The sequence below is a fragment of the Mus caroli genome, unplaced genomic scaffold (assembly GCF_978045245.1).
Source record: "Mus caroli unplaced genomic scaffold, Mus_caroli_1 scaffold_18, whole genome shotgun sequence".
Classification (NCBI taxonomy): domain Eukaryota; kingdom Metazoa; phylum Chordata; class Mammalia; order Rodentia; family Muridae; genus Mus; species Mus caroli.
Genome location: NW_028227273.1, coordinates 72,833,178 through 72,844,748, shown reverse-complemented (window position 1 = coordinate 72,844,748; position 11,571 = coordinate 72,833,178). Strand labels below are relative to the sequence as shown.

At 37.8% G+C, this 11,571-nt stretch overlaps 1 pseudogene; it reads left to right on the top strand.

Moving 5' to 3' along the window:
- Nucleotides 1-612: 612 nt before the first annotated feature.
- On the top strand, nt 613-1,542 carry LOC110312211 (vomeronasal type-1 receptor 4-like; annotated as a pseudogene).
- The last annotated feature ends 10,029 nt before the right edge of the window (nt 1,543-11,571 follow it).

Below are 11,571 nucleotides of genomic sequence, written 5' to 3'. Positions count from 1 at the left end.
CAGATGAGTCCTACAGAATATTGTTTTCTACTATAAACTTCCCTCTGACCATAAAATATTTTAAACATTAATGTCATTTGACATAGTAATCTTTTTCCTCCAGTGTTAATGTTTGTAACTATCCCTTGACACAATTCATGTTGGAATTATAGCCTTAATTCATAAAACTCAACTCCTATGTCCTTAATCATATTTCACTTCTTTTGGTAATACAAAAATAATATTGCTTGTTCCCTTATTAATAATGTAGTCATATTACTATATTTTACATGGATTCGTGTTTAACTCCCAGAGTTAAATGTAAGTCATATGACTATTGTATTGTTGTGAGGATGAAATCATTGCTTTCTTTCAAACATGTGTCACCCCTTACAAATATTGTTGTGCATCTCCTGTTAATGAGACAGTGCTAGTTTTTTACACAATTCATAAAGTATGAACTTAGAGATATCTGATTGCTTTGTGGCCCAATAAAATCACTTTTATGGGTAAAAAGTATGCAAAAGTGGTAGATGTCCTACATGTTGAATATATCTTAATGATTCATTTAGGATAGAGAATGGTGACTGTGTCTCCACCTTCACCTTGCCATGCAGGATCCTCACTTTGAGAACAAGAACTGACAGCATGGAAGCCAGTGAGTTGTCTATAGGAATGATATTCATCTCTTTGACTATAATTAGAATTCTAGGGAATTTCACTCTTCTATACCACTATATATATTTTTACCTAACAAGGTACAGGTTAAGGTCTACAGACTGGATTCTAATTCACTTGATTGTAGCCAATATCTTAATTGTACTGTGTAAAGGAGTGCCCCAGACAATATACTCATTTGGGTTTACAGATTTTCTCAATGATATTGGATGCAAATTGGTTTCTTCTTTACACAGAGTAGGAAGGGGTGCAGGTATTGGCAGCACCTCATTTCTTAGTGTGTTTCAGGCCATCATCATCAGCCCCGGGATCTCCAGGGATTCAGAACATAAAGTAAGAACACACAAGTGCATTTGTTGTTCTGTGTACCTCAACTGGGTGATTTATTTACTTATAAGCAGCGTGAATCTTGTGCATATGAGGGCAAGAAATGGCAATGAAAGCACAGCAAATCTGAGGTCTTAATTATACTGTTATTCTGTCCGTCATGATCCAACCAGTGACATCCTTTATGCCACATTAATGTCAGGTCCTGAAGTGATTTTGCTGGGGCTCATGCTATGGGCCAGTGGCTCCATGGTTCTCACACTGAACAGGCACAAGCAGATGATGCAATACATGTCCAGGACCAGTCTTTCTTCTAGATCCTCCCCTGAGTCCAGAGCCACTAAAACCATCCTTCTCTTGGTCTGTACTTTTGTCTCCCTTTACACAATTTCTTCTGCTTGTCAATCCTTTGGAGCTCTCCTTTATAATCCCAGCTGGTTTCTGGTGAATATGACTGCAATGTCCTCTCTGCTTTTCCCCACTGTTTGTCCCTTTCTTCTCATGAGCCAAGACTCTCGGATTTCCAGTTATTTGAAAAGGAATATACATTTTCCCTAAGCCTCTGACCAGAAAGGATTTGAGAGATTCTGGACAGATTTCATAGTTATTCAGTCATTCTGACAGAACTGTGAGAATAATTGCAGTAATACCATGGCATGGTGGAGGTAATCATGATATCACTGTGCATGCAGATAAATGTGTTCACACACACACACACACACACACAGAGAGAGAGAGAGAGAGAGAGAGAGAGAGAGAGAGAGAGAGAGAGAGAGAGAGAGAGAAATGCAATTTGTGATACCTTGTGTGTGCAAGTGTAATTCAAATTAGGAAGACCAATGAAAAACTAGGTATATTTTAGATTTTCATGCCCAGTATGCCCTTTGTGCTTTGCTGTTTGGTTTTTTTGTGTGACACACCCAGAAATAAGCAACATAACCATTTAGTGGAAATCTATGCTTATACTTTGTTTACTTGCATTGTTGCATTATATGACCTACCACTGTTTTTTTTAAAAAATGGAATGTAAAATTACACCCTGCATTACTGTTCCCCTTGTGAATGTGTGACATTGTACGTTCCTTCCTTTGTTATACTCATACTTTAAATGCAGACATATATGTTCAACACATATCAATATACAAGAGGCCCACTCATGGCTCAAATAATTTTCTACATTGGATATACATCTGCATATGTTTTCCAAATAGAATGTAAAATAATGAAGTCCAAACTTGCCTTCTGGATTCCCTCCTATATCAAATAAAAACATGGAGGTAAGTTTGACCTTAATGTTCAGATCATTTTAAACAATTTCTTTTCCCAAATAAAATGATTTCAGTGTATAATTTATATTTGACTTTTACAATTTCTCATGCTTCATATAATGTATTTCTATATTCTACACATTGCTGATGGAATTCACCTCTATGATTATGAAAAAATCAACATGGACACTGATCTCTTCAGTGCTGGGAAGATGGATCAGCAGTTAAGAATGTGAACTCCTCTCATAGAGCCAAGAGTTGAAGTGCAAACTCTTCCACACATTAGCTAACCTCTGCATATAACTCCAGATTCCAGGGTGCCATGTCCTCTTCTGGAATCCCCAGGCACTGAACACATGAGTACAAAGTTCTTCGCTTTCTTAATCAACATGCTCTGTGATATGGGAACTTTCTCTGTGTCCCCGGAAACCATATATTGGACACTTGGTGCCATCTGGCATGTTATCCTAGAGGAAACATTACATGTTCCATTTCTATCTAACTACATGTCTTTCCATGTGAGATCTCATGAACCATGTTACCACTAATTTTGATCACATCTGCTCTGCTGTCCTCACTGTACCTATGCAGATTTATCAACATACTCCCACAACTTCAAATCTATGAGATAATTTCTTTTACTTTCTTTGGGAATTATTCAGGCTTATGCAGTATTTTCTGGAGGGAAAAGTTGATAAAATCAATATGTGTATTTTTCAGTATAAAGTATCAGAGATGGGAAGTGACATATGGGTTTTCAAATATGTTTTAGTAGTAGCTAAATAAACACTTTCTATATATAAATGAATATGAATACATTTTGGTTCACACATATAGTAATAACTTTCCCAATGGTTCTTTTAATGTCTATTCAGTAGGTATTCTTTTCTTTCAAAAAAATCTATCATTCATACATTTTGTTTTTTCTTAATACATTCATGTTATAATACCTCTGTCTTGTTTTTCTACAGTTTCTTCAAAACAATTAACAGAGAGAGAAGGAGAATTTAGATTTCCCAAAGAAAAAGTACTTAATTGGTTTTATAATACAAATTTGTAAACCTTGAAATTACCTACTCACTGGTAAAACAAAATTGGCTTACTAGGTTTTATTTTTATAATTTTATGCAAATATATTTGGAAAGAATGTAATAATAATGAAATCAGATCATGATTTTGAGATGGACTGAGTCAGTGGGACATTGAATGGATTGAAGGAAGAAAGAAGAGAGATATACTTATATTCTAATTAAAATTAAAATATCATCTTATACATAAATGGCAGAATAGTGTTCACAGTCCGTACACTGAATCTGTCAGTAGCAATTTAATCATTTCTTTAAAAGAAATTTTATAGTTCATTATATTACAAAAGAGTAGATTTGATCTTGGTACTGAAACTTTTCCTTGACTCTCTCAAGTTGTCAACCCTCACACTCTAAGATATGTTTCTACTCTCCTGCTATTTCTATAAATTATTACCTCACATTCATGACATAGCCCATAACACTGAAGATTAATCATAGGATCAAAAGTCTCAACTAAGAGAGCAAGTTGACAAGAGTGTGCAGTCAAAAATAGCAGTGATCTGTCATCCCCTAAACATGAGCATTCCCAAAATCTGATGCAATGATTCTGGTGGTGTAGAGTGCACGGAAAACATGGTAGCTTTTATTAAAATCCTGTATTGCATGTACTAATTCCAAATGTAATATTTGAAACAACTATGTCAATCTATATTCCAATGAAAATTTATATCATGTCCTTACATTCATATATTTCTAAGTCGCTCATACCCAAGTCATAAAAGTAATGGTGAGATATATGAAATCTATATGTAATTGCAAGAGACCTAAATGCTAATTTATGTTTCTGTCATAGATGTCTTAACAGAGACACGGGAAACCCATGACTACAAATTGTGCTACACATTTGAAAATTCTTTCCTCTACTTCTCCCATAGTTAAAGGACTATCATGACCTATATCCTTATGATCATCCAGTCATTTTCCACTTTCTTGTTCATATTTGAGCAACTTAAGTAGTGTATTGAAGTCATTAAAGATGTGGATATGTTATGGAAGAACAGTGGGAAAAATTATGAAAGAAAAACACTAATATCAGGATAATAATAGTAATAGTAATAATAGTAATAATAATAATAATAATAATAATAATAATAATAATAATAATAATAAATACCTCAGCAGTCTATTTACAGAATTAAAGTGTTTGCAGTGAAAACTAGAGAGCACCAAAGAAAGATGCTGTCTGCTCTAATACATGTCCCTGATCCTCTTTTTTTACTCTCATGAATAATCTATGCCGGTTCATGTTGATCAGATTGGCAATCACCTGTGAGATGTTTCCAATAGTAATTGTCTTACTGTTCATGTGTTATGAATCAAGATCGTCCAACCAGAACGTTTTTTCAACAAGGACTGTACACAATCCTTTTACCAACATATAAATTGAAAGCTTCTGAACAATATGTACTTCTATATTCATTCAACCCTAGCAAATTACAAATAAACGGAAAACTGTCTTGTGTCATGAAAAGATGGTTTTTATAGAGAAACTTTGTATCATCAGTGGTTTTGAACACATAAGTCTGGAAATGCACATGATTATCCCAGAGACTAGACAATCAACCAAGGAATTTATCTAGAGGGATCTTTGGCTACAGATACATATGTAGCAGAAGATGTCTTTGCATGACAGCAATGGGAGGGGAAGGGAGGCTCTTGGTCCTATGGAGGCTTGATGCTCCAGAGTAGGGGATTCTTGAGCGATGGGTGGGAGATTGTGGGTGGGTGTAGGAGCACTCTTATACAGACAAAAGAAAAGGGGAATGGCATAGTTAGGATGGAGGGTGGCTGAAGCATAACTGGGAAGTTGGATATCATTTGAGATAAAATGGAATGATTAATAATGATAATAATAAGTGAAAAGGAAAATAATAAAGTATGCAAAAAAGATCAGAAAGTGATTAATGAAAAATCTTCTGTAAGGTAATGGATATTATCAACAGGACAAAATATCAGCTTAGATAGTGGTAAACTATCCTCACCCTCCCTATATCTCACAGAGTGCTAATATGCAAAATATATAAAGAATTCATGAACTTAGATTTAAAACAAACAAACAAAAAATAAAACCAAACACAAAAACAAAAAAAAAATGTAGAATTCTCAAGAGAAGAATCTCTAATGGCCAAGAACTTAAAGAAGTATTATATATGCTTAGTCATCAGGGAAATGCAATTCAAAATGAACATGATATTATATCTTATAGCAATAAGAATGGCTAAGTTCATAAATGTATATGCTGGTAAGGGCAGGGAGAAACAATCTTTCATTTCTGGTGGGATTACAAACTGGTACAACCACTCTGGAAATCAATCTTGCAATTTCTCAGAATATTGGAAATAGTTCGATTGGAAGGCCCAGCTTTACCACTTCTGGGTAAATACTGAAAGCATTCTCCACCATACCTCAGGGACCTGTGTTCCACTACAATAATAGTAGCATTATTGTAATAGCCATAAACTGGAAACAACCCAGATATCTGACAACTGAAGAACAGATACAGAAAGTTTGGTTAATTAAAAAACCGCAATGCTATTCAGGTATAAAAAATGAAGGCATGATGAATTTTGTAGGCAGATAGATGGAACCAGAAAATATCAACCTGATTGAGGTAACATAGTTATAAGTGTATTGGTGGTTCAAATATGCTTGGCCCAGGGACTGGCAATAGTAGGAAGTGTGCCATTGTTGGAGGTGGTGTGGCTTGTTGGAAGAAGTGTATCACTGTAGGCTTGGGTTTTAAGACTGTCATTCTAGTAGAGAGGCCCTTGGTCCTGTGAAGTTTCTATGCCCAGTATAGGGAAATGGCTGGGTCAGGAAGCAGGAGTTGGTGGGTTGGGAAGCAGGGAGAAGGGGAAGAGGATAGGGGAATGTTCAGAGGGGAAAATAGGAAAGAGCATAACATTTAAATTTATATAATATAAATTAATATTAGTATAATATTTACATTATATTTATATTAATATATTTAATATTAATATGAATTTAATATTTAATATAATTAAGTATAAATTAATAAAATATTTTATTAAAATGGCAAAGTAGAAAATAAAATAAAATGGCATAAAACAAATAAAAACAGACAACAAAACAAAGATTCTCCTCCTAGCTCTCTGGAAGTCAGTCTTCACCTCTTTGACTTCAAAACAAGGCCTTGAACTCACAATTCCTCCTGCACCATGCTTGGATGGGTAATGGCATGTTCCTACCTTGATGGTAAGAAATTAAACTTCTAAATATGTTTGGCAGCCTCAATGAAATGTTGTCCTTCTAAGGGATGCCTTGGTCATGGTGTCTGTTCACAGCACAAAATCCCTAAGACAAGTGAATATTAACCATAAAGTAGGTAGCTGGCAGGTATCAGCCGACTCTGCACACTAGCTACCCCGGTGCTGGCAAAGACACCTTCAATAAGACAAAAAGGCCACCAACAGATTGGGAAAGGATCTTTACCTATCCTAAATCAGATAGAGGACTAATATCCAATATATATAAAGAACTCAAGAAGGTAGACTCAGAAAATCAAATAACCCCATTAAAAAAATGGGGCTCAGCGCTAAACAAAGAATTCTCACCTGAGGAATACCGAATGGCTGAGAAACACCTGAAAAAATGTTCAGCATCCTTAATCATCAGGGATATGCAAATCAAAACAACCCTGAGATTCCATCTCACACCAGTCAGAATGGCTAAGATCAAAAATTCAGGTGACAGCAGATGCTGGTGAGGATGTGGAGAAAGAGGAACACTGCTCCACTGTTGGTGGGATTGCAAGCTTGTACAACCACTCTGGAAATCAGTCTGGCGGTTTCTCAGTAAATTGGATATGGTACTACCAGAGGATCCCAGAATACCTCTCCTGGGCATATATCCAGAAGATGTTCCAATTAGTAAGAAAGAAACATGCTCCACTATGTTCATAGCAGTCTTATTTATAATAGCCAGAAGCTGGAAAGAACCCAGATGCCCCTCAACAGAGAAATGGATACAGAAAATGTGGTACATTTACACAATGGAGTACTACTCGGCTATTAAAAAGAATGAATTTATGAAATTCCTAGGCAAATGTTTGGACCTGGATTGCATTATCCTGAGTGAGGTAACCCAATCACAAAAGAACTCAAATGATAAGTGGATATTAGCCCAGAAACCCAGAATACCCAAGATATAAGTTACAATTTTAAAACACAAGAAACTCAAGAACGAAGACCCAAGTGTGGACACTTTGCCCCTTCTTAGAATTAGGAACAAAACACCCATTGACAGAGTTACAGAGACAAAGTTTGGAACTGAGACAAAAGGATGGACCATTTAGTTACTGCCATATCCAGGGATCCATCCCATAATCAGCCTACATCCGCTGACACAATTGCATACATTAGCAAGATTGAGCTGATAGGAACCTGATAGAGCTATCTCTAGCAAGACTCTGCGGGGGCCTAGCAAACACATAAGTGGATGCTCACAGTCAGTTATTGGATGGATCAAAGGGCCCCCAATGGAGGAGCTAGAGAAAATACCCAAGGAGCTAAAGGGAACTGCAATTCTATAGGTGGAACAACATTATGAACTAACCACTACCCCGGAGCTCTTGAGTCTAACCGCATATGTATCAAAAGATGGCCTAGTCGGCCATCACTGGAAAGAGAGGCCCATTAGACACACAAACTTTATATGCTCCAGTACAGGGGAACACCAGGGCCAAAAAGTGGGAGTGGGTGGGTAGGGGAGTGGGCAGGGGTATGGGGGACTTTTGGGATAGCATTGGAAATGTAAATGAGGAAAATACCTAATAAAAAAGAAAAAAAACATAAAGTACAGGATAACCATGATAGGTGCTCACACCACAGACACAAAGAATTAAGCAAGAAGGTAGACCCAAGGGAAAGTGTCTGAATGTCATTTATAAGGGGGAATAACATTGTCATAGGAGGCTGAGGGAGGAGGAGAACATGATGGGAGAGAGTTGGGGATGGGTGATAAGGTGATAAGGATCAAGTGTGAGTATAGACATAAGAGTGAGACAAGGTTCAGGCACACATCATACTCTGGGGGTTTCCTTAGTGAAGATGCATAGATGTGGGTATATGGAAACTGAAGGGGCCACCTCCTGTAGACAGTCAGGGCTCCGGTGGACAAACAAGGATACCAACATTCACAAATATATCAACCCAAAATTATTCTGTCTAAAAAAAATGTAGGGAAAAAGATGGAGCAGAGACTGAATGAATTACCAAACAATGATCCACCCAACTTATGACTCATTATATGGGGAGGCATCAATCCATGACACCATCAATGATACTCTGATACACTTGCAGACAGGAGCCAAAGATAAATATCTTTGAGAGGGTCTATGCAGCACCTGACTGAAACAGATGCTGATAAGCCAGAGCCAAACATAGGAAGCAAGTAGGGGGGGGACACTCATGGAGCAGTTGGGAAAATGCCTGAAGAACATGAAAGGTCTAGGAACTCCAGAGGAAGACCAACAGTGTGAACTAACATGACTCCCTGAGAGCTCTCAGGGACTGATTCACCAACCAAAGAACATACATAAGTTTGACCGAGGGCCTAGGCACATTTGTAGCGGATGCACAGCTCACTCTCCATGTGGGTCCCCAAACAACTGAACTGTAGGTTGTCCTGAAGCCTGCAGCCTGACTCTGAAGTCTGTTCTCCAACAGGACAGCCTTGTTTGGCATCTATTGCTTGCCTTTGGTATCCTTTCCTCCTATTGGATTGCCCTGTCTAGCTGTAATAGGACAGGGGGTGCCTAGTCTTACTGCAACTTGATATAGCATGACTGGTTGATATCAATGGTTGTCCTTGTCCTCTTCCCAAGAGACATTGAGGATGGGAGGAAGAGTGGATGGGGAACTAGAAGAAAGATGGTGAGAGACTGGGATGAGACGAGGAAGAGGAAATGGCAGTCAGGACATAAAAAAATAAACAATTAATTTATTTATTATATCATTAATCACACAATACAGTGTACTGTATTTTGTTTGTTTGTGAGACAAAATATTACTATGTCAGCAAGGCTAGGTAGAAAGTCACTATGTAGATTAGGCTGACCTCAAAAATAATTGTGACTTGCCTCATCAATGCTGGGGTTAAATGTGTATACTACCATGCACTACTTTACATTCCAGCTTTACAGTCATTATTTAAATTTATGCTTATTTATTATATTTACTTTCTAGTATGACAATTCCTGATAACATATAAGTGTTTAAATTTCACTACAGAATTGGAAATTACTGATGTGTATATCTTAAACATTTTTTTACAAATCAATTTTCCTGATCTTTCCCAAACCGAACACACCTGTTCATGCAGCTACCTCATGAAATTGCACTTCTGTCACTATCAGTGATCTTTCCTCATGCCTTCCTTTTTTTTATTGGATATTTTCTTTACTTTCATTTCAAATGTTATCCCCTTTCCTTGCTTTCCATCTAAAATTCCCCTCCCACTATACCCTCCTGCTTCCCCTGATCACTACCCCACCCACTCCCAATTACTGGTGATGGTACTCCCCGACACTGGGGCCCAGAGCCTTAACAGGACCAAGGGCCTCTTCTCCCATTGATGACCTACTAGGCCATCCTCTGCTACATGTGAGGCTGGAGCCGTGGGTCCTACCATGTGTACTCTTTGGTTGGTGGTTTAGTCCGTGAGAGCTCTGGGGTACTGTTCAGTTCATATTATTGTTCCTCCTATGGGGATGCAAACCCCTTCATCTCCTTAGGTCCTTTCTCTTGCTCCTTCATTGGGGATCCTATGCTCTGATCAATGGATTACTGTGATCATCCACTTTTGTATTTATCAGGCACTGGCAGAACCTCTCTGGAGGCAGCAATAGCAAGCTCATATCAGCAAGCACTAGTTGGCATCCAACACAGTTGCTACATTTGGTGATTGTATATGGGAGGTATCCGCAACTAGGTCATTCTCTGGATGGTCATTTTGTCAGACTGTGCTCCATGCTTTGTCTCTGTAAATACTTCCAGAGTGTTCTGTTCTCCCTTCTAAGAAGGATAGAAGTATCCACAATATGATCTTCCTTTTTCTTGAGTTTCATGTGGCTTGTGAATTGTATCTTGGGTATTCTGAGCCTCTGAGTTAATATCTACTTATCAGTGAGTGCATATTATGTGCGTTCTTTTGTGATTGGGTTACCTCCCTCTGGGTGATATTCACTAGGTCCATCCATTTACCTACTAATTTCATAAATTCATTGTTTTTAATAGCTAAGAAGTGCTCCATTGTGTAAATTGCCACTTTTTCTGTATCCATTCCTCTGTTGAGGAACATCTGGGTTCTCTCCAGCTTCTGGCTATTATAAATAAGGCTGCTGTGAATATAGTGGATCATATGTCCATATTACATGTTGCCCAGAGAAACAAATAACCCTATTAAAAATGGGGTACAGAGCTATACAAAGAATTCTCAACTGATAAATACCAAATGGCTGAGAAGCAACTAAATATTTTTCATCACCCTTAGTCATCAGGGAAATGCAAATCAAAACAACCCTGAGAGTCCACCTCACACCAGTCAAAATAGCTAAAATCAAAAATTCATGGTACAGCAGATGCTTGCTTGGATGTGGAGAAAGAGGAACATTCCTCCTTTCCTGGAGGGATTGCAAGCTGCTACAACCACTCTGGAAATCAGTTTGGTGTTTCCTCAGAAAATTTGACTTAGTACTATCCGACGACCCAGCAATATCATTTCCGGATCTATACCCAGAGGATTCTGCTCATGCCATCTATGACAGTACTAAGATATATTCTCCATGCATGCTCACCCACATTGTACATAGCATCTTCTTCTTGGTATATGTTAGCATCTTAGTCTTAAGTCTGAAAAACATTAAGTTAGATTTCTTCCTTCTCCTTCTCCTCCTCCTCCTCCACCTCCTCCTCCTCCTCCACCTCCTCCTCCTCCTCCACCTCCTCCTCCTCCTTCGACCTGCTTCTCCTCCTCTTCTTCTTCATCATTACCAGCTCCTCCTCCTCCTCTTCCATCTCCTTCTTCTGTTTATCATTTCTTTTATCATCCTTCTTTTATCCTTCTTTGCCTTTTACATTGACAAACATAAAAAAAATGCATATACACAAAGATATGGTGTTAATGTAGAATAGAGCTGAAATTTGCAATATAATGTAAGCACAACCCTAAAAGTTACACCACATATTTTAATTTGTATAGAAATTTATGTA